This window comes from Bidens hawaiensis, unplaced genomic scaffold, assembly GCF_021521415.1.
Source record: "Bidens hawaiensis isolate Kalapana, Puna unplaced genomic scaffold, B.hawaiensis_p1.1 tig00031446_1, whole genome shotgun sequence".
Classification (NCBI taxonomy): Eukaryota; Viridiplantae; Streptophyta; class Magnoliopsida; order Asterales; family Asteraceae; genus Bidens; species Bidens hawaiensis.
Window position 1 is genome coordinate 149,804 of NW_027495292.1, and position 20,937 is coordinate 170,740.

General features: G+C 43.7%; 1 long non-coding RNA gene across 1 annotated transcript; it reads right to left on the reverse strand.

Annotated features, from left to right (window-relative positions):
* Positions 1–8,656: 8,656 nt before the first annotated feature.
* LOC143582093 (uncharacterized) lies at positions 8,657–9,040 on the reverse strand. The gene is made up of 2 exons (XR_013143925.1): positions 8,954–9,040; positions 8,657–8,857 (listed from the first exon to the last, which is right to left on the reverse strand). It is a non-coding gene; the product is annotated as an uncharacterized LOC143582093 (long non-coding RNA).
* Between the last annotated feature and the right edge of the window lie 11,897 nt (positions 9,041–20,937).

Sequence of the window (20,937 nt, forward strand, 5' to 3'; positions counted from 1 at the left end):
GTTTTATCATGAAAACTGTGTTTTTTTAGTCACCCTGTGTGGCGCAACTATTTGCCTTACAATTTACGCTTCCGTATTTTTACTTAAGACTTTATGTCTTGGTTATTTTAAAAACTTTAATTTTGGTGTTTGATATAACTAATGATCCCGATCCTGTTAGTTCACACCCTCTGACGGTAAAACCCCGTTAGTAGATTTTGAGGGTGTGACAATTAACCGGCACTTAAGGATAACCCGATACTCCAAACCCGACATATGTTGCCCCAATCCTTCAATGGGGATGGCCGTTAGAAAATCCTGAGCTCGAGGAGCCCGAAGGCATTCATACACCGCCTTTTGGCAAGGGGATAGATTAAACTTCACTTCTAAACTTTGGACGATTCCACCAAATAAGGCACTCGCCCAATATGTTGGGACTTAGGGGGGGGGGGGCGGTATCCTTATTAGAGAACCCGCTAAGATTAAAATCTGGAAGTGAAGTACGTAAACGATCCATCGCATACCCATAATCAGAATCCAACCCATAAATATCACAACCCCGAAGAATATGGTCTTGCAAACACCACGATTGTGCTCTCGAAGCCACAAAAGCATATGTAGATACATCCTCGGCCGAACATAGACCCAATCTCCCAAAACGGGTCGGAAGTGACGCCAACCTCCCTTGAATATCCCCGAAGAACGGACCCCCACAAACCATGATGTCCTCAATCGCCCTTCGAAGGCCATTGTCAAATATAGAAACAGCTTCCCCCACATACATAGGTTGGCACGTTCTCAAACCGAACAAAAGCTTTGCGAATCCCATACATGAGCGAATATTAAGAAGCTCGCATTGAGGATCCCGGAGTCCTGGGAGACAGCTCATCACTTCCACAGCGCTAGATGCCCTTTTCATAGCCAAACTGCTGATAAACCCCGCATCCTGGCTTACAGCACCACCAAGGAGTTTCACACCAAGCACCGGCCTTCCAATCCCGCAAGGGAACAACCCCTCCTGCACCTTCACCCCATTGCATGTAGGCCAAAATAACTCTGTTTTCTTAACATTTAATTCAAGACCCAAACGAGGCCCCTCGGACCTGATAATATCGAATGCATTGGCCACCTCTCTAGCATCCCCGATAATCGTACCATCGTCCAAGTACCAAGCATGAAAGAGAAGCTTGCACCGATCTCTGATATGGTGAACAAGTGGGTGAAAAACTAAGGCAAAAAGGAGAGGCCCAAGAGGCTCCCCCTTGTTGAACCCTAGTTGTGGATTTAATCTATGTATCACCCACATATAACCTAGCCGACTGCCCATATAAAAAACCCACCGAACGAGAAATAGAAGGACATCGACTCCGAACCTCATGTAAAGGGTCGTCCTATCGACTAAGTTGAAGGAATTAGAGAAATCAACAGTAAGCAAAGCCAATGACCCATCCGAATGAAACTGATTTAAAAACCTGTTCGCACTATGGAGCACGGCCTCTGCTCCACTAGGGACTCCCACCCCAAATTGAAAGTCACCGAGGTATTTAGCCATCTCCTTCCTGACACCCCTCATAGCCACCTTAGAGACCAACCGCCTCCAAATGGCCCCTACAGCAATAGGTCTAATCCCATTGTCCGGTTTAAGCAACGGCGTAAGGAGGGTAGATGCAACAAACTCTGCCAACACCCTAGGACACCTTCCCCCAAAAAATAAATTAACCACCACAGAAATAGCCTTAAGCAGACCATCTGCAATCGGAGACCCCTCTCCGCACAACGCATCTAAAATGTGTTGGGCTCGCAATCCGTCCCGCCCACACAAAGTCCCATTAGGGAAAGATTTGATGCACCCAAGCACACTATCAACGTCCGTGTAACATCATGAAAATTTCGAGTTCAAAATGTCAACTTTCCAAAGTCTAGGGACCAAAAATGACAAAATTCCAAACCTTAGGTTTTAAAACGAAAATTCTGATTTTCTGTCCCATAGCGATACGCGACGGGACAAAGGACAGGCCCATCGCGTATCGCGAAGGGCTTAGTCAAACCTTCTAGAAGCAAGTCAACGGAGATACGAGATCGTTGTGGTAGCTACATCATCACGTATCGCGATGACGTGGCCTAACACTTCTGGCACAAGTTCTGCCACGTGTCACACGTGGCACATCGTTTGCCACGTGGCCACACGTGGCACGTCGTCCGCCGCGAGTCAACACATGGCACACCGTCTGCCACTAGCGACACGTGGCAAACCTATATGGTGACTGGCCTGGGCTACGTCGCGATACGCGATGGGTGACCAGAAGACCATCGCGTATCGCGAAGGGCTTCAAGGTTTTGCCTACAAATAGCAAGTCCGGGATCTTCATTCTTCACACCACAATTCAGTAATCCAATCTCTCTCTAACATCTCACTAGAACTCCATAATCAAACCCTCGATCTACCTCGAAAACCGTGCCCCGATTCCTCAAATTCCGTGTTCGTTTCCTCGAAGTTCGTGCCACTATTCGTATCAACCAAGAAGGTGTTTGTTATATCTCGACATCAAGATGGCGAGTCTCGTAAGGCGTTCCGACAAGTGGTGATAGATTGGTGTTAGTCGTTTGGCGTACCAAGGAAAGGATAACGAGAGAAAGGGTTGAACGAGAAGAAAGTGAAGCGGCATTAGAGTGCTGCTCGAGTAATTAGGGTTTCCATAAGCCAACAAAGGTAGGCGTAACGCCAATGAAAATAATAATAAAATATTATAAAAGGCTTAAACCTTAAGTTGAGGTTATACTCGATACCTCGATAAAATAAAAGAAAACATAACAAAGAAAGAATAAAAGATAAGATTGTGAATATTGATATATATATATATATAAATATGTGTGTGTGTATGTGTGTGTAAGTATATATATTCTTTGTTATGAAAATATTATTTAAGTAATAATAACTATTCTTAAAAAATAAAGAAAAGAAAAGAATACATTTCTTAGAGAAGAAGAAACGTAGGGTTTTATAAATAAACTAAAGGTTTATAATTTTACTTTTTAACTAAAGGTTTTAAAGTAAACAGAGATTTTGAACTAGAGGCTCATCGAGGTAAAGTTTATAAAATAAGACTAAAGGTCTTAAGCCGGATTGTATATCCGACTAACAATTGGTTATACTCGTACTATAGGTGCGAGATAGCAACGGGAAAGACCCTCGGACGGTGTTTGAAGCCGATCCAAATCAAAAGGTGAATACACCCCAACTTTTACAAACTTGTTTTCAAATGAGTTAACGTGTTATATGAAAAACTTTACATGAGACTATGTGTCTCTAAAACATTTATGAACAAGGTTATAAATACTGGCCTCAGGCTATCGTGTACGTTTGTCTAGATCCTTTCATATGTGGTGGGCACATCACACATGGTCACAATTATGCTAGCCTGCGGGGAGTATGACCTTGTTTATACGTATAGGCACTCAACTAGTCGAACGCTGCGGTGTTTCGCTGGGGGAACCGGGTATAGAGACTTGAGTTTATAAATTGCATTGTTTAACTTGATAATTTCTAAGACACGTTGGCCGAGACCTACGTAGTCTCGAGGGTTGATTAAGTAAAGAAAATAGTTTTAGCGTCAGCATATTCACCAGCATTCGTTGCTGACGTATTTTCTTACATTTTACAGGTGACCAAGGTTAGCGCTTGGAGTGACGAAGTGCTAAAAGATATCTGATGACTCGGATCTTTTGTTCAAACATAATATAATGTAAATGATGGTTTTTGTAAAACAAGTAATCTCAAAACATTAAACGGGAAACTTTTAAATCCCGTCTTTTGTATATGTAAATATTACACTTTTAATCCACAAGTTTATAAAGTCTTCCGCTATTAAACGTAACTCTGATTTATTTACAATTGTGGTACCAACATATGTGTCATGCACCTAGGCCGTAGTTTGGGTGTGACAAGTGTTGGTATCAGAGCCATCGATCTTAACGAATTAGGTATTTCAAAATAATACCTAAGCTTCGATCCAAGTATAGGAATTACTTGTTTATTTGAAATAGGGATAAGATAGGCTGGTAACCTTTTCTTTCCCTCCTCATTCTAAACCACCTAAAATGTTAGATGTCATTCAAGAGCATGATGGATAACTATGTACGCAAGGCTAAGGAGTCTGGAATTGCCGAACCAATACTCAAGGATAATATGAGTGAAGATTATTATGAAGCATTCTTCGATCAAGACGTGGAGCATGACCTAACCAAACCATTTCAATTCCCCGGCACTGAACACTACCCAATTAACCTATCCGATAGTCTGCCCATGACAAGAAATGAACCTCCAAGGCACCCAAGCTACCACCCACCAACAATACCCATGTGCCACCCATCTGAGGTTCCCACATATCACCTTTCAGAGATCCCCACATATTAACCATAGGAGATACCACCTTTTTACTCAACTGGAGTTCCAACTTACCTACCACCAAATCCTCACCTATCCTATGATTTCCTCTTCAATCGACCAATCAAGGAGGAACCAAGATCTCCTTCATCCGACTGGATGCAATGCCACTCCGACCAACGAAGATGGTATACCGGAAGCTCTGCCTTCAATTCTGTTGATTCCCATCCCAACAATGGTGCAGAACCATCCCGCAAACCCAAGATGAGAGTAATGATGCCGTATGAAGGTTTCAGTATGCCCCCAGTTGTGAAGGAGACCGTTCAAGAATAGGAAGAAGAGCCTGAAGAAGAGGAAGAAGATCTAGAGGAAGAATCCGAGGAAGAACCAGAAGAAGAGTACTCTGATAATCCCAACTAGATGTCAACTCCAATAGAAGAATCGCTTTCTCCTCAAATTCCAAGCTATGGTTCTATGGATCCTTATGTGCAATATCTCGAGGAACTCAAGAACCAAGCTTCATCAAGTTTTCCACCTTTTCAAGGCACGATTCTGACGGAAGAAGAGCAAGCCAACGAAATTAGAGAACAAAACGAAGCTGCCGAAGCTTTCTTCCACTACTTATCCGACGTGACCGCATCTCCGTATCCAGAACCGAAGAGTCATTATGACATGGTGATGATGGGTTACCGTGACCACCTCCAAGATACGGATACCCCAACGAAGTCCCGCAGTCACAGGAGGAACACTTGGACTGCGCCTTGCATGAGTCGGACGATTTGAGGAAAAATATAGCCGTTGATGGGAAGAAAAAGAAGAAGATAGGAGAGACGCTTCTTCGGAAATGCAACAATTTAACCAAGGTGGTAAGAAAGTTTATGAGAGATTGAAGAGGTGATGATGAAGGATGTGATGTGAAGTTGTGTGTGTTAATGTAATCTTATGTGTTATGTGAAAAATGTATGATAAAGAACGTTGAGACGTTCTTAAGTAAAGATATGTTTATCAATATATATATATATATATATCAATCAAACGATATATATATATATATTCTTGTATATGTTGTAAAATAAATATATATATCATTTCATGATATATATATCCTTATGAAATAAAATGTTATGTTGAGAAAATAAATTTGTCGAGATCGCCTTTCGTAAGGTCCTTTTCTTGTCATCCGATGACAAATGAAGCCGCTTAATATGTGCGGCCAATCGAACCGCCTTGGACCACGGTAATCCATCTGGGCAACAGTGGAAGCCTCTAAATAGACAAGGCCAAACACCCTCATCAATAACCCCGGTCACACCGCCACAACCCAACAAAACGCCCCGATAGCCACGAACCACACCAAAAAAAATAATAATAAACAAAACTCGAGTTGAGTTTGAGGAATGAACACCCGAAAGTAAGAGGAGAGTAACCACCCATTGCCCTCCCCTCTTCAAACACAAAAAAGTAGGATTATTTCATTGAGACATTTTGTCGAACACTTGGTGGGCAAACCATTTTCTTCAAAAAGTTTAGTTGATGAGGATTCCTCTGAGGACGGTGAATCTGAGCTGAAGTGGATGTTAAACTGTATGAATCGAACTTCAAATTTTTCATTATATGGAAGCATAGATATTACATCAACATAGCAGGTAGGCGGGCAACAAGCTGCGCCGCCACCCCTTTCTGAATTGCAAACCCTAACCTGCTAAAGACATACCCCTGTCCCTTTGGAGTCGACACATTGCTATACATAACCCGTTGGACCCTGGTTAGGAACCGAATAGCTTCCGGTGCCAAGAGCCAAAGGTATCAAAAGCCAGAGGGACAAAAACATGTTGGTTCTCTTCGCAGGCTTTAGAATGTTTCTCCACCTTCTTCGTGTCAGCCCTTTTCATTGCTTGCCCAACTACAAACCCATTATCCCTCAACCCAACTAAAGGAGATACCCCAGTGAGGTCAACACAAGCGTGTTTCCCCCGGCCCAACCAAAGACGAGCAAATCTGCCGGTCGTAGAGTGGATCTCCCTTCCGTGGGGTCTGTAAGGAAGTTTACGGGGGCTTCCTTTTTAGCTGATATCCCAGCTCGCCTTAAGATGTCCCAAAGAACGTCCCGCACCCAATCATGTCGGTATTTGAACCCAGACATCTCCTTGCAATGAACCGCATGCTCTCCGAATTTATCCAGGCAAGCCTTACGGCAGATCGGACATATTTCGTCTTCTGGGTACATTGGGATCATCAAACGGTACTTAAGAATGACCCTATACTCAACCACAGACATGCTTTGGCCCAAGCCATCAATCGGGATAACGGTCAGGAAATCTTGGGCATGAGGACCATGTAAGCATTCAATAACCGCCTTCTGTCGGGGGGGGGGGGGGCAATCCAAAACTTCTCCCAGGCTCTGAGCGATTTTGCCAAAAAGGGCATTCGCCAAAGTTTTTTGAGGCTTTGGTGGGGCGGTGTCCTTATTAGAGAAACCGCCAATGTCAAAGTCTGGGAGAGCGCCATTTAGACGTTCCAGGGCCTGCACGTAGTCTGAGTCCAGGTCGACAACCCCGCTATTCCTTAAGATGTGATTCTGTCCCTTCCAAGACTGAGCCCTCGACGCTACTAAAGCGTAAACCCCAACATCATGAGCCGAAAGAAGGCCTAAACCCCCCAAGCACATCGAACTTTGAAAGACGAAAATGTTTGTTGGGTCAAGAAATGAAAATGAGAAAATATAAAATAAAAAAAATGGAGAAATGGAACTGCTCCCACTTTTGAATAATAATAATTACTATCTGAGCTTCATCTCAGCTTCAAAGGTGAGATGAAAAGGGTAAACTTTTCTTGGCAGGTTGAATAGCTGAATAGGTTAAGGCAAACACGACCCGTAAAATTATTCGTGTTAACTACATCACTCTAACCCGGACACATTTAAATGTGTGTCATGTTTTAGCTAGACTCGTTTAATGTTCACTTAAGAATACGATTTAATAACTTAAACAAGCAATAACTAATATCAAGAGATCTTCCATATAAAATGTGTTATAGGAACTTTCCTATAAAAGATTGTTAATGTATTGACTGTTTTAAAATTATGATAACAACCATCTAATATAAGTTTGGCATTTAATATTAATTTAGAACTACTTAAATGTGAATAAAATCTACGAAGGATTCATATAGTATTTTCTTTTTAATTTATTTAATTGTGACAAATATGTGCTTGTTATATATGGAAGCAATATGGTTGGACCGATAAGAAAAGGTCATGTATCAAAAAATCCTATTGCTTTAAGGACATGCATACTGGGCGATAAATGAGGGCGAATTGGGACGATTTTTGTGGACCACACCGCCCCCTGGGTGAATTTGTGGCGAAAAGGGGCGGGAGCGAGGTGGATTTGTCGCCGGAAGGAAGAAAAAAATTATTATTATAATACTACGTGTGTGTGTTATATATACATATATACATATATAATTACTATTTACTATTTGTAGCCCCTACACCATTACACCCTAAAAGCAAATTCTCACCCCTTGCTAACTGGACGCCACGTGTGGCAATTCGCCCCAATTTGTAGCCACCCCACTACACATAGCCTAAGGCCAAATGTAGTGGGGCGAAGGTTGGGGTGAAAAGGGGCGACAAGGTGGTGGAACACCCCCCCCCCCCCCCCCCGGCGATTAGTGGGCGAAAAGGGGTGGGGGGCGACATCTCCTTCTTGCCGCTCTTCCTTTCCTTTTTATGATTATTATTATATTGTTTGTGTGTGTTGTGTATATATATATATATTAAACCATAACACCATTACAACTCAAAAACAAACCCTTGCTGACTGAGCGCCACATGTCGTAATTCACCCAAATTTTTAACCTCTCCACTATGCATAGCCTAATAGTGTAGGTAGATATAGAAAACAAAAAATAAAAATTAAGCTTTAACGATCATAGACACGCCACAACAAATTCCAATCCCAACGTTCACTCTAGCCACCACAACTACACTCGCGGAAGGCCGATGTGGTGTTCGCCACTGACATGACTAGCGCCAGCCACTAGTGGCTCTACAACGGATAGTCTAATCAATACTTAACAGAGAATTATCGACCCTTTATTTAATTTTCCATTTTTCTTATTTCCGTTGGTGATTGGTGATATTATCGATGCGCCATCTCAAGGTGAAAAGTCACTTGTGTTAATCTTTTTTCTTGTAATTACACGAAAATCTTTTATTGTGTATAATCTTTTCAGAATTATGTTGAGATATTGTACCACAATTGTAAAACTCAATGTTTGCCATTCAAATGAAGAGTTATCAATCCAGATTTAGAAATCAAGTAACCAACCACAATCAATACATGACCAGGAACCCTAAAACAACATGAACATACACCAAAACTTTCTATTTATCGTAACATATAAGTAGCCACAGATTTTTAGTAGAAAATGATGGTTGGGTCACAACAGCACTCATCAAGAAGACAACAGCAACATAGAGCCGCCAGACTGCATCAAGTTCAATTCATTGCTTAGTATTATAGTGTTTGGATCAAATACAAAACAGTTTTACCAGCTGTAACAAATATTATCATGAGACATTACCAGCCTTCAAGGAAACCAGGTTCTCTTCTAGGAGGAGGTGCGGAGGCGTATTGCGTAGGAGCCATCACAGGTGGCCCTTGATAATATATCCTCCGCCTGTTGCATACAATTATTATAAACTTGCAATGAATTGAACTTAATGAATATATTTGTGTTGATCAATGAATTAGAAAAAAGCAAAATTAATTGACTGTCTTCTCAATGAATATATTATATAGGGTAAGTTTAAAATACAAAGTATAATAAAAATGAGAATGGTGGAAAGAAATATAATTAATTGATCTTAATCTATTGAAACTTGCAAGTTAAAGAATAAATAAACAATCAAAAATTAGTAAAAACCGGTCGTACCTTGAGTAGGATATGGATAAGCATATTTAGGCTCATTCATGGTGTTTAAAAAACTGTAATGGTTGAATGATGTGGTGTTATGTTGTGTGGTGTGAATATATATAGAGGTAAAGGTTGATTTGAATAAAATGGGTCGCACCGAATTTATGACTGGTAAAGTTTAGAGAATAAAGTAACTTAAAAGGTGTTTCTAGATCAATCGAAATTTTCCTTTATATTATACTAGTTTTTATCCCCATATTACGGGGTGGTTTTATTTTATTTGTTCTAATATTTATTTATTTTTTTAATTTATATGTTTTTATTGTATGAAAGTTAATAATATACCTATGGTTTTATGAGACCCAAGACCCGTTTATTTCTTTTACTATCAAATTGGTTTTTTAATTTAAATAATATATATATATCTATAATATATATAAACGAAGAAATAAAAACCTATGTGTCGCGATGTAGTCGCTCCCTCTTTTTATGGAGTCACTAGATTTGCTTGATTTTTAAATGGAGCCTTCTCATGCATTTGACCCGAATTCATGAGTATGGGTCTTACCAAACCCAGATATTCCTTAAACGGGTTATAACATTTCATTAAATTAAAAATTATTCTCACCAAATTATTGATTTAAAAATCCTATAAAATATGATATAATAAAAATTAATATCTTATTTATTTTAAAAAAGATATATATATATATATATATATATATATTATTTAAATTAGAAAACCAATTTTATAGTAAAAAAAATAAACGAGTCTTGGTTCTCATCAAACCATAAGTATATTATTAACTTTCATAAATTTTATTTATAATTAATAACCAATTTTATAGTAAAAAAAAGAAACGGGTCTTGGGTCTCATCAAAACCATATAGCTTTTAAACCGGGTTATAATATCTCATTTATTTGTGAAAATATTTATTATCAAACCATAAGTACATTATTAACTTTCATACAATAAAAATATAAATTCAAAAAATAAATAAATATTAGAATAAAAAATATAAAACAACCCCCGTAATACGGGAGATAAAAACTAGTATATATATATATATGTGTATATATATCTTTTTTAAAATAAATAAGATATTATTTTTTATTATATCCTATTTTATAGGATTTTTACATAAATAATTTGGTGAGAATAATTTTTAATTTAATGAGATGTTATAACCCGTTTAAGAAATATATGGGTTTGGTAAGACCCATACCCATGAATCCGGGTCAAATGCATGAGAAGCCTCAATTTAAAAATCAAGCAAATCTGATGACTCCAAAAAAGGAGGAACGACCACATCGCGCGACACATTGGATTTTTATGTCTTCGTTTATATATATTATATATTAATACGAATATTATATAGTTGTTTATTCTTTGGGAAAATTCACAAAATGATTCTTTTTAGGAGAGAAATATTCAAAATAACCATCCAAATTTAAAATTCTCAAAATGATCCATCCAAATCTATTTTTCACGTTACATTGAAATTTTTTTATGAGATTTCAATAACCAATCAAAATCTGACACATTTCAATGTTTCACCTACCACGTTATATTTCAAATCAAATTCATCTTACACATTGTATTTCACATGAAAACTTACATGATAAAAACAACTTTAACATGATGTTTTGGCCGGTTTTTATCTTCCACGTGAGTTTTCAAGAAAATTTGTTTTTGGTTTTATTTGAAATTCATCTCCAAAGATGAATTTCATCTTAATCGCCTTCGTCATCTATCCAGCCACCATCACCGCCACCACCTTCATCATATCACCTTCATCATCTTCATCACCTATTATTATTATTATTATTATTATTATATCTATATCTATATGTATATCTATATTACATATAAAACATTTTACATAAACAAAATGGTAATTTAAACATTCTAGGAGAGACGTCATTATATTAAATGCTTTAGCAACCTTGGTTAATCTCCGGTTGCAGGTGCAATAACTTTGCCGGTGCAATTAAATGATCGATTTCAGTATTGAACGGACTCTAGCAATGAGTGTTTATAATATTAATAATTTCGTATTCAATGTGAAGAGGTAGGTCCCAGCAGAGCCCAGTTGGACCCGCAAGACTCACCTCAAAGAGGGACGTCTGCGCAGTTGAAACCGCAAGACTCACATTCAACAGGGACGTCTGCGCAAAGGCTAAACTCGCAAGACTCACCTTGAAGAGAGACGTCTGCGCAGAAACCAACTGGATCCGCATGACCCACCATGCTCAGAGACGTGACGTCCTTACGCGCTGTACGCAAGCTGTTCCCGTAGGAAAAGCCTCCCAATGGTCGAGGTACTCCGCCTGTTCCCGCAATAACGGATACTAGCCATCAGGGAAGGCTACCCGCGCAGCAAGGCTACACGCACAAGGCACTTAACTCTTAATTAATTTAGTAATGTCACCTGAAGAAGGAGTGAGCATGCCGAGAACACTCCCGCCCAAAGCCGGGAATACTCCAGCCCAAATGAGCCACTCCGTACGCTACTGGAGGACCTTTTGTACAGTACCTGACGAGGTATGGACAAAAGGTCTGACCAAAGCAGTGACAGCTCACTGTGACAAAGGAATAGTACACAGCCGGCCTGGTCACTATCAGCCGCTGCCTACTCACCAACCCCTGTCACTATTAGCCGCTGCCTACTCACCAACCTGTCGTAGCACGTGCATAGCCTGCAGTTGGTGGAAAAAATATAGTACACAGCCGGCCTGGTCACTATCAGCCGCTGCCTACCCACCAACTACCAGCATGGCATGTGCGTAGCCCATAGTTGGCAGAACAGGAATACTATTCAGCCGGCTGTACCTTCTTGGAAACCTACATTCGGCTATAAATACTCCAACACCTTGGAATGGTATGGACACATTACATTATCTTACATTATCTGATATCTCATTATCTTATCTTTTCTTGTAATCTCTTAATATACACTTATATTCAAGAGCAATCTAGTCTGATTCTCACGCCGGAGGGTGGTCACAAGGAGGTGCCCCCCCTTTCTCAGTGACGAGCTCACGGTGTCTGTTTTGCCGGTTATCAGAAGAACCATCTTTGCCGGACCTAACCCCTTGTGGGAAACATCTATTTAACCCCCAGATTATCCGTAATCTGCCCGGGGTCAATTAGTGTTTCTTCATTGGCGCCATCCGTGCATAAAAGCTAGAACTAATTCTCTCAGTTTTTTCAAAACCTCCGAAAAGATGGTTAACGTTACTCCGGTCCCCAGGCCAGGGAGTAACCAAGAAACCCCAGTAACCACAACCCCAGCTTCTGGGGGGAACACCGGCGAATACACACATTTTACGAACACTACCCCGGTCACCCAAGTTGGGGCAAGTGCAGTAAATTTTATGAACACTACCCCGGTTACCCGAGCCCGGGCAAGTGCAGTAAACAATCCTCCCCTAGGATTCATTGATACCCAGGTGGAAAGACAACAGACGAGGCCCCCCCGCCAAACACTTGAACAAGTTAAAGCGTGGGCGGAAAAACGTCAAAGGGAATTCCAAGCCGAGTTGGATGAACGCTTACGTTCACTCCAACAGGCTGACGAATTCGGAAGCACTCGACAACAGCTCAACATGATCAATGAGTGCGAGTACTTGGATGATGATTTGGAGAAATCCGACACCGACGTAAACCCTCGCCATATGGCGAAAGGGAAGCGTAAGGAAACGGACTTCCAACCAAGAAGGAATTTTGGAGAAACCTTCAAACCAAAAAACGCGGGTGGAAACCCACGTGACTTCTCTAAAACCTTCAGACCAACCGCTGCAAATGCGGGAACCTCCAAGTTTGCAAGGGACATTGCGGAAGCAATCGCCCCAAGAAGTGCCAAACAGATGTCCAACATCGGCACCTATGATGGTATATCCGACCCAGACGGTCATTTGAACAGATTCATAGCGGGGGCAACCGTTAGCAATTGGACGGAACCCATGTGGTGTTATATGTTCCAGATGACGTTGGTTGGTGCAGCCAGAGCGTGGTTCGACCGTCTACCGGTCCACCACATCTACGATTGGGCAGACTTCCAACAGAAGTTCAGCCAACAAAGAAAGTACACTGAAGAGCAATGGACAATCCTTAACTGCATCCGAGAGGAAGATGAGTCTTTACTAGACTTCATCACGCACTTCAATTCAAAGAAGCTAAGTCTGGGCAGTATTAGCGAAGATCTTGTTCGCGCTGCTTTCATCCAGGGCGCGAAAGACCCAGAGCTCATCCGCACCTTAACGGGTAAAGATGGCATGCCATCCACATGGGATGCCATCATGATAGCAGCTAAACGCTTCGCGGAAACGGAAAAGCAACTGGGTAGAGATCTTCCCCAAAGCACAAACCTCTACACCCAGAAAACAAGAGAAAATAACGTCCTTACCGCCCGACTAAACAAAAAGAGGAAGCTAGGTATTTGGCAGTCAAGGGTAAACTTCGACACCTCATCCGGCTCGCACCCTCGGTTAGGCGGAAAGGACAACAGGCAGTCGTCGAACCGGAACCCCCGGTGGACGCCGCTCACCAAAAGCGTCAACGAGATTTTCGACACCGAGAGGCTCCCATGGCCAAAGGCTCCAATAATCTGAGAGCGTCACAACGCTGATCAGAGCAAATTCTGTGACTTCCACAGGACAAAAGGCCACAACACCGACGAATGCATAGACTTGAAAGACATCATCGAGACATTCGTCAGAGATGGAGAACTCGCACACCTCGTGGCGTAAAGGATGCTGAGCAGGCCAACGCGTGTAGAACCCCAGTTGAGAAAAACACGAAACTACAGCTACAATGTTGGAGACTACATACTGCGTAAACAACGAGATTCCGAACCAAGTGCATATCGGCTCGATGGCACTCCCATCCAAATAACATGGAAGGGAGCTCAATTACACAGTGCATGTAGATCAATTCCAAACTTGTAAAAGAAAAGGCCCAGAGCCACTTCTAATGGAAATGATTCTCCTTATCACATTGACGCTGATAATCTTACATTTATACTTATGAACTTTCCACACTGATATGCCGGTCTTCACCGCATACATAAGTGCGGAAGTAAGTCGTTGCGTGTGGAAGGCGGCAAAACCCGCATAAACACAAAAAACGGCCAACCTTCACGCAGGTCAGTTATAGGTAAAGTTGGGTCATCCCACTAAATGAAAGTGCCGGTCCTACCCGCACAAATCATGATAGAGAAAACCGAACTAACCTATTGACAACCGCGCGTCGAACGGTTAATTTATTCAAAACACTGATATGCCGGTCTTCACCGCATAAATAAGTGTGAAGAAGTCGTTGCGTGTGAAAGGCGGCAAAACCCGCATAAACACAAAAAATGACAAACCTTCACGCAGGTCAGTCATAGGTGAAGTTCGGTCATCCCACTAAATGAAAGTGCCGGTCCTACCCGCACAATCATCATAGAGAAAACTGAGCGTTAACCTATTGACAACCGCGCGTCGAACGGTTAACTTATCCAAAACACTGATATGCCGGTATTCACCGCATAAATAAGTGTGAAAAGAAGTCGTTGCGTGTGGAAGGCGGCAAAACCCGCATAAACACAAAAAACGGCAAGAATTTCTAAGGAAAAGATGAGGAAAACCTTCACGCAGGTCAGTCATAGGTAAAGTTTGGTCATCCTACTAAATGCAAGTGACGGTCTTACCCGCACAATCATGATAGAGGAAACTGAACATTAACCTATTGACAACCGCGCGTCGAAAGGTTAACTTATTCAGAAACACTTAGAAAATCTCTTAAGGAAAAAATGAGGAAAACCTCCACGCAGGTCAGATATAGGTAAAGTTTAGCCATCCTACTAAGTGAAAGTGACGGTCTTACCCGCACAATCACGAAAGAGGAAGCAAAACGTTAACCTATTATCTGACACGTTGAAAGGTTAACTTATCCAAAGTACTTAAGAAATTGCTAAGTTAAACTAAAGTATGCACAAGCGAATCATATATTGTTTATGCGGCAAAACAAGTGCCAAATTAAACTATAATATGCATGAGCAAGTCGTATAACGTTTATAAAGCAAGAGTGACGGTCCTACCCGCACAAAAGATTTATATTGCATAAAAATTCAACTGTTACAAGAATGGCCGGGTATCTACCCGCCTACAAGAATATAAATCTATACAAAGACGTAAATCTATCCTAACAGTGGGAAAGGATTTAAAAGATCAAGCTTTAGGGCCACTCCCTCCAAACCCACTTGTACCCGCACCATCAGTTGGCTGTGGCGGTTCAAGGAAGGTCTTGAGAATGGTTAGCCCATCATCAGCAGCAGCAACTTCGTTCACCTTCTCTACCACCGGGTGCGGAAAGGCGGCATACTGGTTCACTGCTTGGTCATATACAGCTTCAGTATCCACATCATATAAAGGGAAGTTGGAAGGCGGGATGCCCTTCTCAACGAACCCTAGACCAAGCAGGAAGCCAGCCTTTTCCCCATCCTCATGAGAAGCATTGAGGGCTGCGCTCATGGCATCGTCATATGATGTGTCCGTGAAGACCCGATGCACAACCTACAAAACAAAAATACAAGTATCAAAACCTTTTCTAAGTACAAAGAAAAGCGTAAAGATATTATGAAGCTATGCATACCTGCGACAACGCTTCTCGTAGAAGCCATTCCTTGGTAACCAGAGCCTCCTGGAGGGCAGCTTGAGCTTCATTACGGGCGCGTTCGGCTTCGTTCTTTGTAAGGTTGGCAAGCAACACATCTTTGGCTGCAGCCTCTTCGACGCCCTTTAGCTTACGCTCAGTGTGGTCAAGCACCCCCCTCTGGTCCAAGATTTCTTGGAGCTTCTTGGCATCTTCCATGGCCAAGGCATCATGAGCCTGCTGGAGCCTCTCTAATTTGGCTTTGAGCTCTTCATTCTCAGTGCGTAGAGGCTCAGCAACAGCTTCAGCCTTGGTGGCCCTCTCAGTTGCGTTCCGTGCAGTTTCCTTAGCCAACCGAAGCTGTTCATTAACAGCTTGGGTAGCCTTGGAACGAGCCTCGAGACGGGCCTGAACTTCAACCTCGAGGGCCTTGAAGGCCTTCTCCTTCTCCGCAGCAACGGCGGAGAGTCTCCTGTAATCCTCCTGGTAGCCCGCGCCTGAGCTACTTCTTGGATACGAGCCGCCTTTAACTTGTCGTTTTCACGACAAAGCAGCTCGACGCGTGGCTGCATCCGGGCAAGGAGAATTCGAAGCTCGTTTGTCAGCCTACCCTCTTGGTAGCTCGACATAGCTTCTCCCAGTGCACCACTGGGGGCGGCGTGGCGCGCCCACTCGACGCAATCCACAGCTGTCCGAAGGGTGGTTCCCCGGCGGATGTTCCACCGCGGAACAAACACCTCATTCGAATCCGATACTGCAAAAACAAAACGCAGTTAGGAAAAGATGATAAAAAACAAAAATATATATAAAAAGGCCAAAATAACCCTACGCACCTGTAGGGTCGACAGTAGGCCGGTAGCCGCCAAACCCATCACCCGAACCTAACGGATATCCATCCAAGAGGTCAGGCAGATGGGAAGGAGGCAGAGATTGGCTTGAAGCCCCGAACATACCTGCTGAACCGGCCGGGGACGAGGTAGTCGCCGGCGCCGGAGGCACGGTCTAAGCCGCTGCGGTAGAGACCATCGGAGGTGAACTCACTGGAGGTGAACTCACAACCGTGGCCGCCGCTGCGGAAGAACCCGCAGAAAATATCACCGCCGGCTCAGTGAAGGATTCCGTGAAGATCGCACTGACAGACGGCGGGGATGATGTTACAGTTGGAACAGTTGCCTCAACCGAGTGAGCAACTGAACCAACACTTGAAGCAGGCGCAGTCGCCTGGGTCATCGCCTCGGGTAGGTTGACCAAACCTACCGTCATGGGTCCAGAGGTGCTCCTCCCCGCTCCACCCTGGAATGCGGTTGCATCCACGCCTGCATGAAGACAGGATAGTTAAATATAATGGCGGAAGGATATGCAGTTAAAGTAAATGAAAATTATACTTACGAGTTCTCTTCAGCTTGAAGGTTCTGATAGGCGGGGACGAACCCGATGGAGCCGGCCTCTTCACGCCGCTCACCGTCGTACTAGGCTGCCCGGGGGGTGACAGTTGTCTCAACCTCCGGAACAGTGGTCTCGTCACCACCAGGGTTCCCCGCCACCTCTTCACTCTTGGTCTCTGACTCTGACCGATTCCCCTGATCGGCAGTAGAGGCAACCTTCGCCTTACCCTTCCCGCCAGCAGCCTTCTTATTCCGCGTGAAGAAAGGACCATCTGCGGATTCCTCATCAGAAGATGACAAAATTAGAGGAATTCCAGCAGAGGTTTGAGCATTGACAGGGCGAGGGTTAAATAACTCCTTACCTGGCCGCGTGGCGCTCAGAATCGGGTGGCCCGGCGGGTAGACCTCCACAAACCGATCCGCCGTTTGCTCCAAGATGGGCAACTCGTTCTCATCAAGAGCACGGGTACCCATCCGAGCGGGACCACCAGCCTCCCGCGGATGCAGGAGCGATTGTAGGTCGTTTCCCTCTGAAAACAAAAGAAACAGTTAGAAGAAAACTTTAAATCAGCAAAGAAGATGAAGCATACCGTAAGGGATAGAGTTCAAACCGTTTTCAAGGACGATGGGAACCTGTGGCGCCTCCGCCCCAGCATCTTTCCACACCCGGCTCATCCCGAGCATCACCATCCCGGACTCCGCAAAGCGGTAAACCGGAGACTGGACCCGGGAAATCTTGGAGAACCATTCCGCCTCCTCATAGTTGAAGGCGTGAAGGTTCGGGAGAGCTCTCTCGTTCTTGAACGTCATCGCTATGGGGACGACGCGAGCGGAGATATAGAAGAACTCCCGCTTCCAAGACCGAAGACTGCGCTCGGTAGCGCATATCTTCAAACCCTTGATCCGAGTGACCACGGTATACCACCCCTGGATGCACCTCCAGGAATAGAAGGTCATCAGGCGATCGACATGGGGCTCCACGCCCAGAATGGGGCACACCCATTCAAAATGGCGAATCTTGGCGATCGCCATTGGGTGTACCTCCGTCAGATGTACACTGTGTCTCTCCAAAATACGGTACACAAACTTCGTCAATGGGAACCTGAGATTCCCATAAACGAAGAATGCGGCATACACCCCTATCTTGCCCTTGGGGGCATCGTACACCGTCTGATGAGGCTTAGGAAACTCAGGCTCGAAAGGCTCGAGCATGAACTTCCTAACAATGTACTGGTACAGGTCGATGGTAAAAGCACACTGGCACTCACCAGCAGTACTCTTATCGTCCTTATCAGTAGACGACGGATTCTCGGCATACACGTCAGACTCCTCGGCGGTAGCCTCAAGATCATGAACGGAAGACATGTTTTGAATAAAAAGAACGATTTCAGGAGAATGCTCTACAGAAAAGTTAGAGTATTCGCCGGAAATCGTTTAGAAGAAGAAGAGAGGTGAAACTGTGAGTTGAGATGCAACCTCTCCTCCCTTTATATACTCATCGCAATGAATGCGATGAATTTAATGCGGAAGAGAGAGGAAAACGCAGGTGCAATGAAACTATGACACGTGGAATATGCAAGCTGGCAACAACTGTTGACAGGACGCGTGCCGTAAACTTCGCGGCCACGCGCCCGAAAACTCGCGCCCACGCGCCTGAAAAAGCGTCTGGAATGACCATATACTGTCACGTCGCCATAACTTCCTGCACGTCCTAACACTGTCAGAAGAAACCGTCGGACGACGTTTCAACAGTTTGGACTGTTCTTATCCTTTCACCAACTCTTCAAATTTCAAAAAGATTCAAAAAGATTCAAAAAAGACTATACCCCTTACCTTGGCAACCAAGTAACTATAAGACAGGTGCGAGTACAGTGTTAAGGCAAAACCCTTCACATACTTAGCACCTGCAGGGAATTGAAGCCAAGAATACCTCGGCAACCAAGTAACTATAAGACGGGTGCGGGTACAGTGTCAAGGCAAAACCCTTTACATACTTAGCACCCGCAGGGAATTGAAGCCAGGAATACCTTGGAAGTAAAGTAACTATAAGACGAGTGCGGGTACAGTGTCAAGGCGAAACCCTTCACATACCTAGCACTCCGCAGGGAATTGAAACCAAGAAGGATCTTCTGGGCCATGCTTGCGGAAACGGGAATAACATCCCCGCATAGCGGGAACGTCGAGAACTAGATTGTTGGAAGCTCCAAGATGGAATTGGTTGTTTTAACATAATTGATCACTATGTTCAAAACTACCAAAACCTCATGGAGAATCTACACAAGTGGAACTCAACGCTCCTGACTTGCGAGGAGGTTACAGACCTACCCGCATCATACCCAAAGATCAAGCAGAAAAGTCGGGAATTTCTGCATGTGACATTAGGACTTCCGCGGGAAGAATCCCCATGGAAAACCTTAAAACTAAACCCTTTTCAAAACCGTTTGCTTAAGTTCAAAAGTTCACCTCACTTATTAACAATTCATGAGAAGAACATTGGACTGGGGGGACTTGAAGAGGTAGGTCCCAGCAGAGCCCAGTTGGACCCGCAAGACTCACCTCAAAGAGGGACGTCTGCGCAGTTGAAACCGCAAGACTCACCTTCAACAGGGACGTCTGCGCAAAGGCTAAACTCGCAAGACTCACCTTGAAGAGAGACGTCTGCGCAGAAACCAACTAGATCCGCAGGACCCACCATGCTCAGAGACGTGATGTCCTTACGCGCTGTACGCAAGCTGTTCCCGCAGAAAAAGCCTCCCAATGGTCGACGTACTCCGCCTGTTCCCGCAGTAACGGATACTAGCCATCAGGGAAGGCTACCCGCGCTGCAAGGCTACACGCACAAGGCACTTAACTCTTAAATAATTCCGTAATGTCACCTGAAGAAGGAGTGAGCAAGCCGGGAACACTCCCGCCCAAAGCCGAGAATACTCCCGCCCAAATGAGCCAGTCCATACGCTACTGGAGGACCTTTTGTACTGTACCTGACGAGGTATGGACAAAAGGTCTGACCAAAGCAGCGACAGCTCACTGTGACAAAGGAATAGTACACAGCCGGCCTGGTCACTATCAGCCGATGCCTACTCACCAACCCCTGTCATTATTAGTCGCTGCCTACTCACCAACCTGTCGTAGCACGTGCATAGCCTGCAGTTGGTGGAAAAGAATAGTACACAGCCGGCCTGGTCACTATCAGCGGCTGCCTACCCACCAACTACCAGCATGGCATGTACGTAGCCCACAGTTGGCAGAACAGGAATACTATTCAGCCGGCTGTACCTTCTTGGAAACCTACCTTCGGCTATAAATACTCCAACACCTTGGAATGGTATGGACACATTACATTATCTTACATTATCTGATATCTCATTATCTTATCTTCTCTAGCAATCTCTTAATATACACTTATATTCAAGAGCAATCTAGTCTGATTCTCACGCCGGAGGGTGGTCACAAGGAGGTACCCCCCCTCTCTCAGTGACGAGCTCACGGTGTCTGTTTTGCAGGTCATCAGAAGAACCATCTTTGCCGGACCTAACCCCTCGTGGGAAACATCTATTTAACCCCCAGATTATCCGTAATCTGCCCGGGGTCAATTAGTGTTTCTTCACAATGTGTATTCCCATTCATA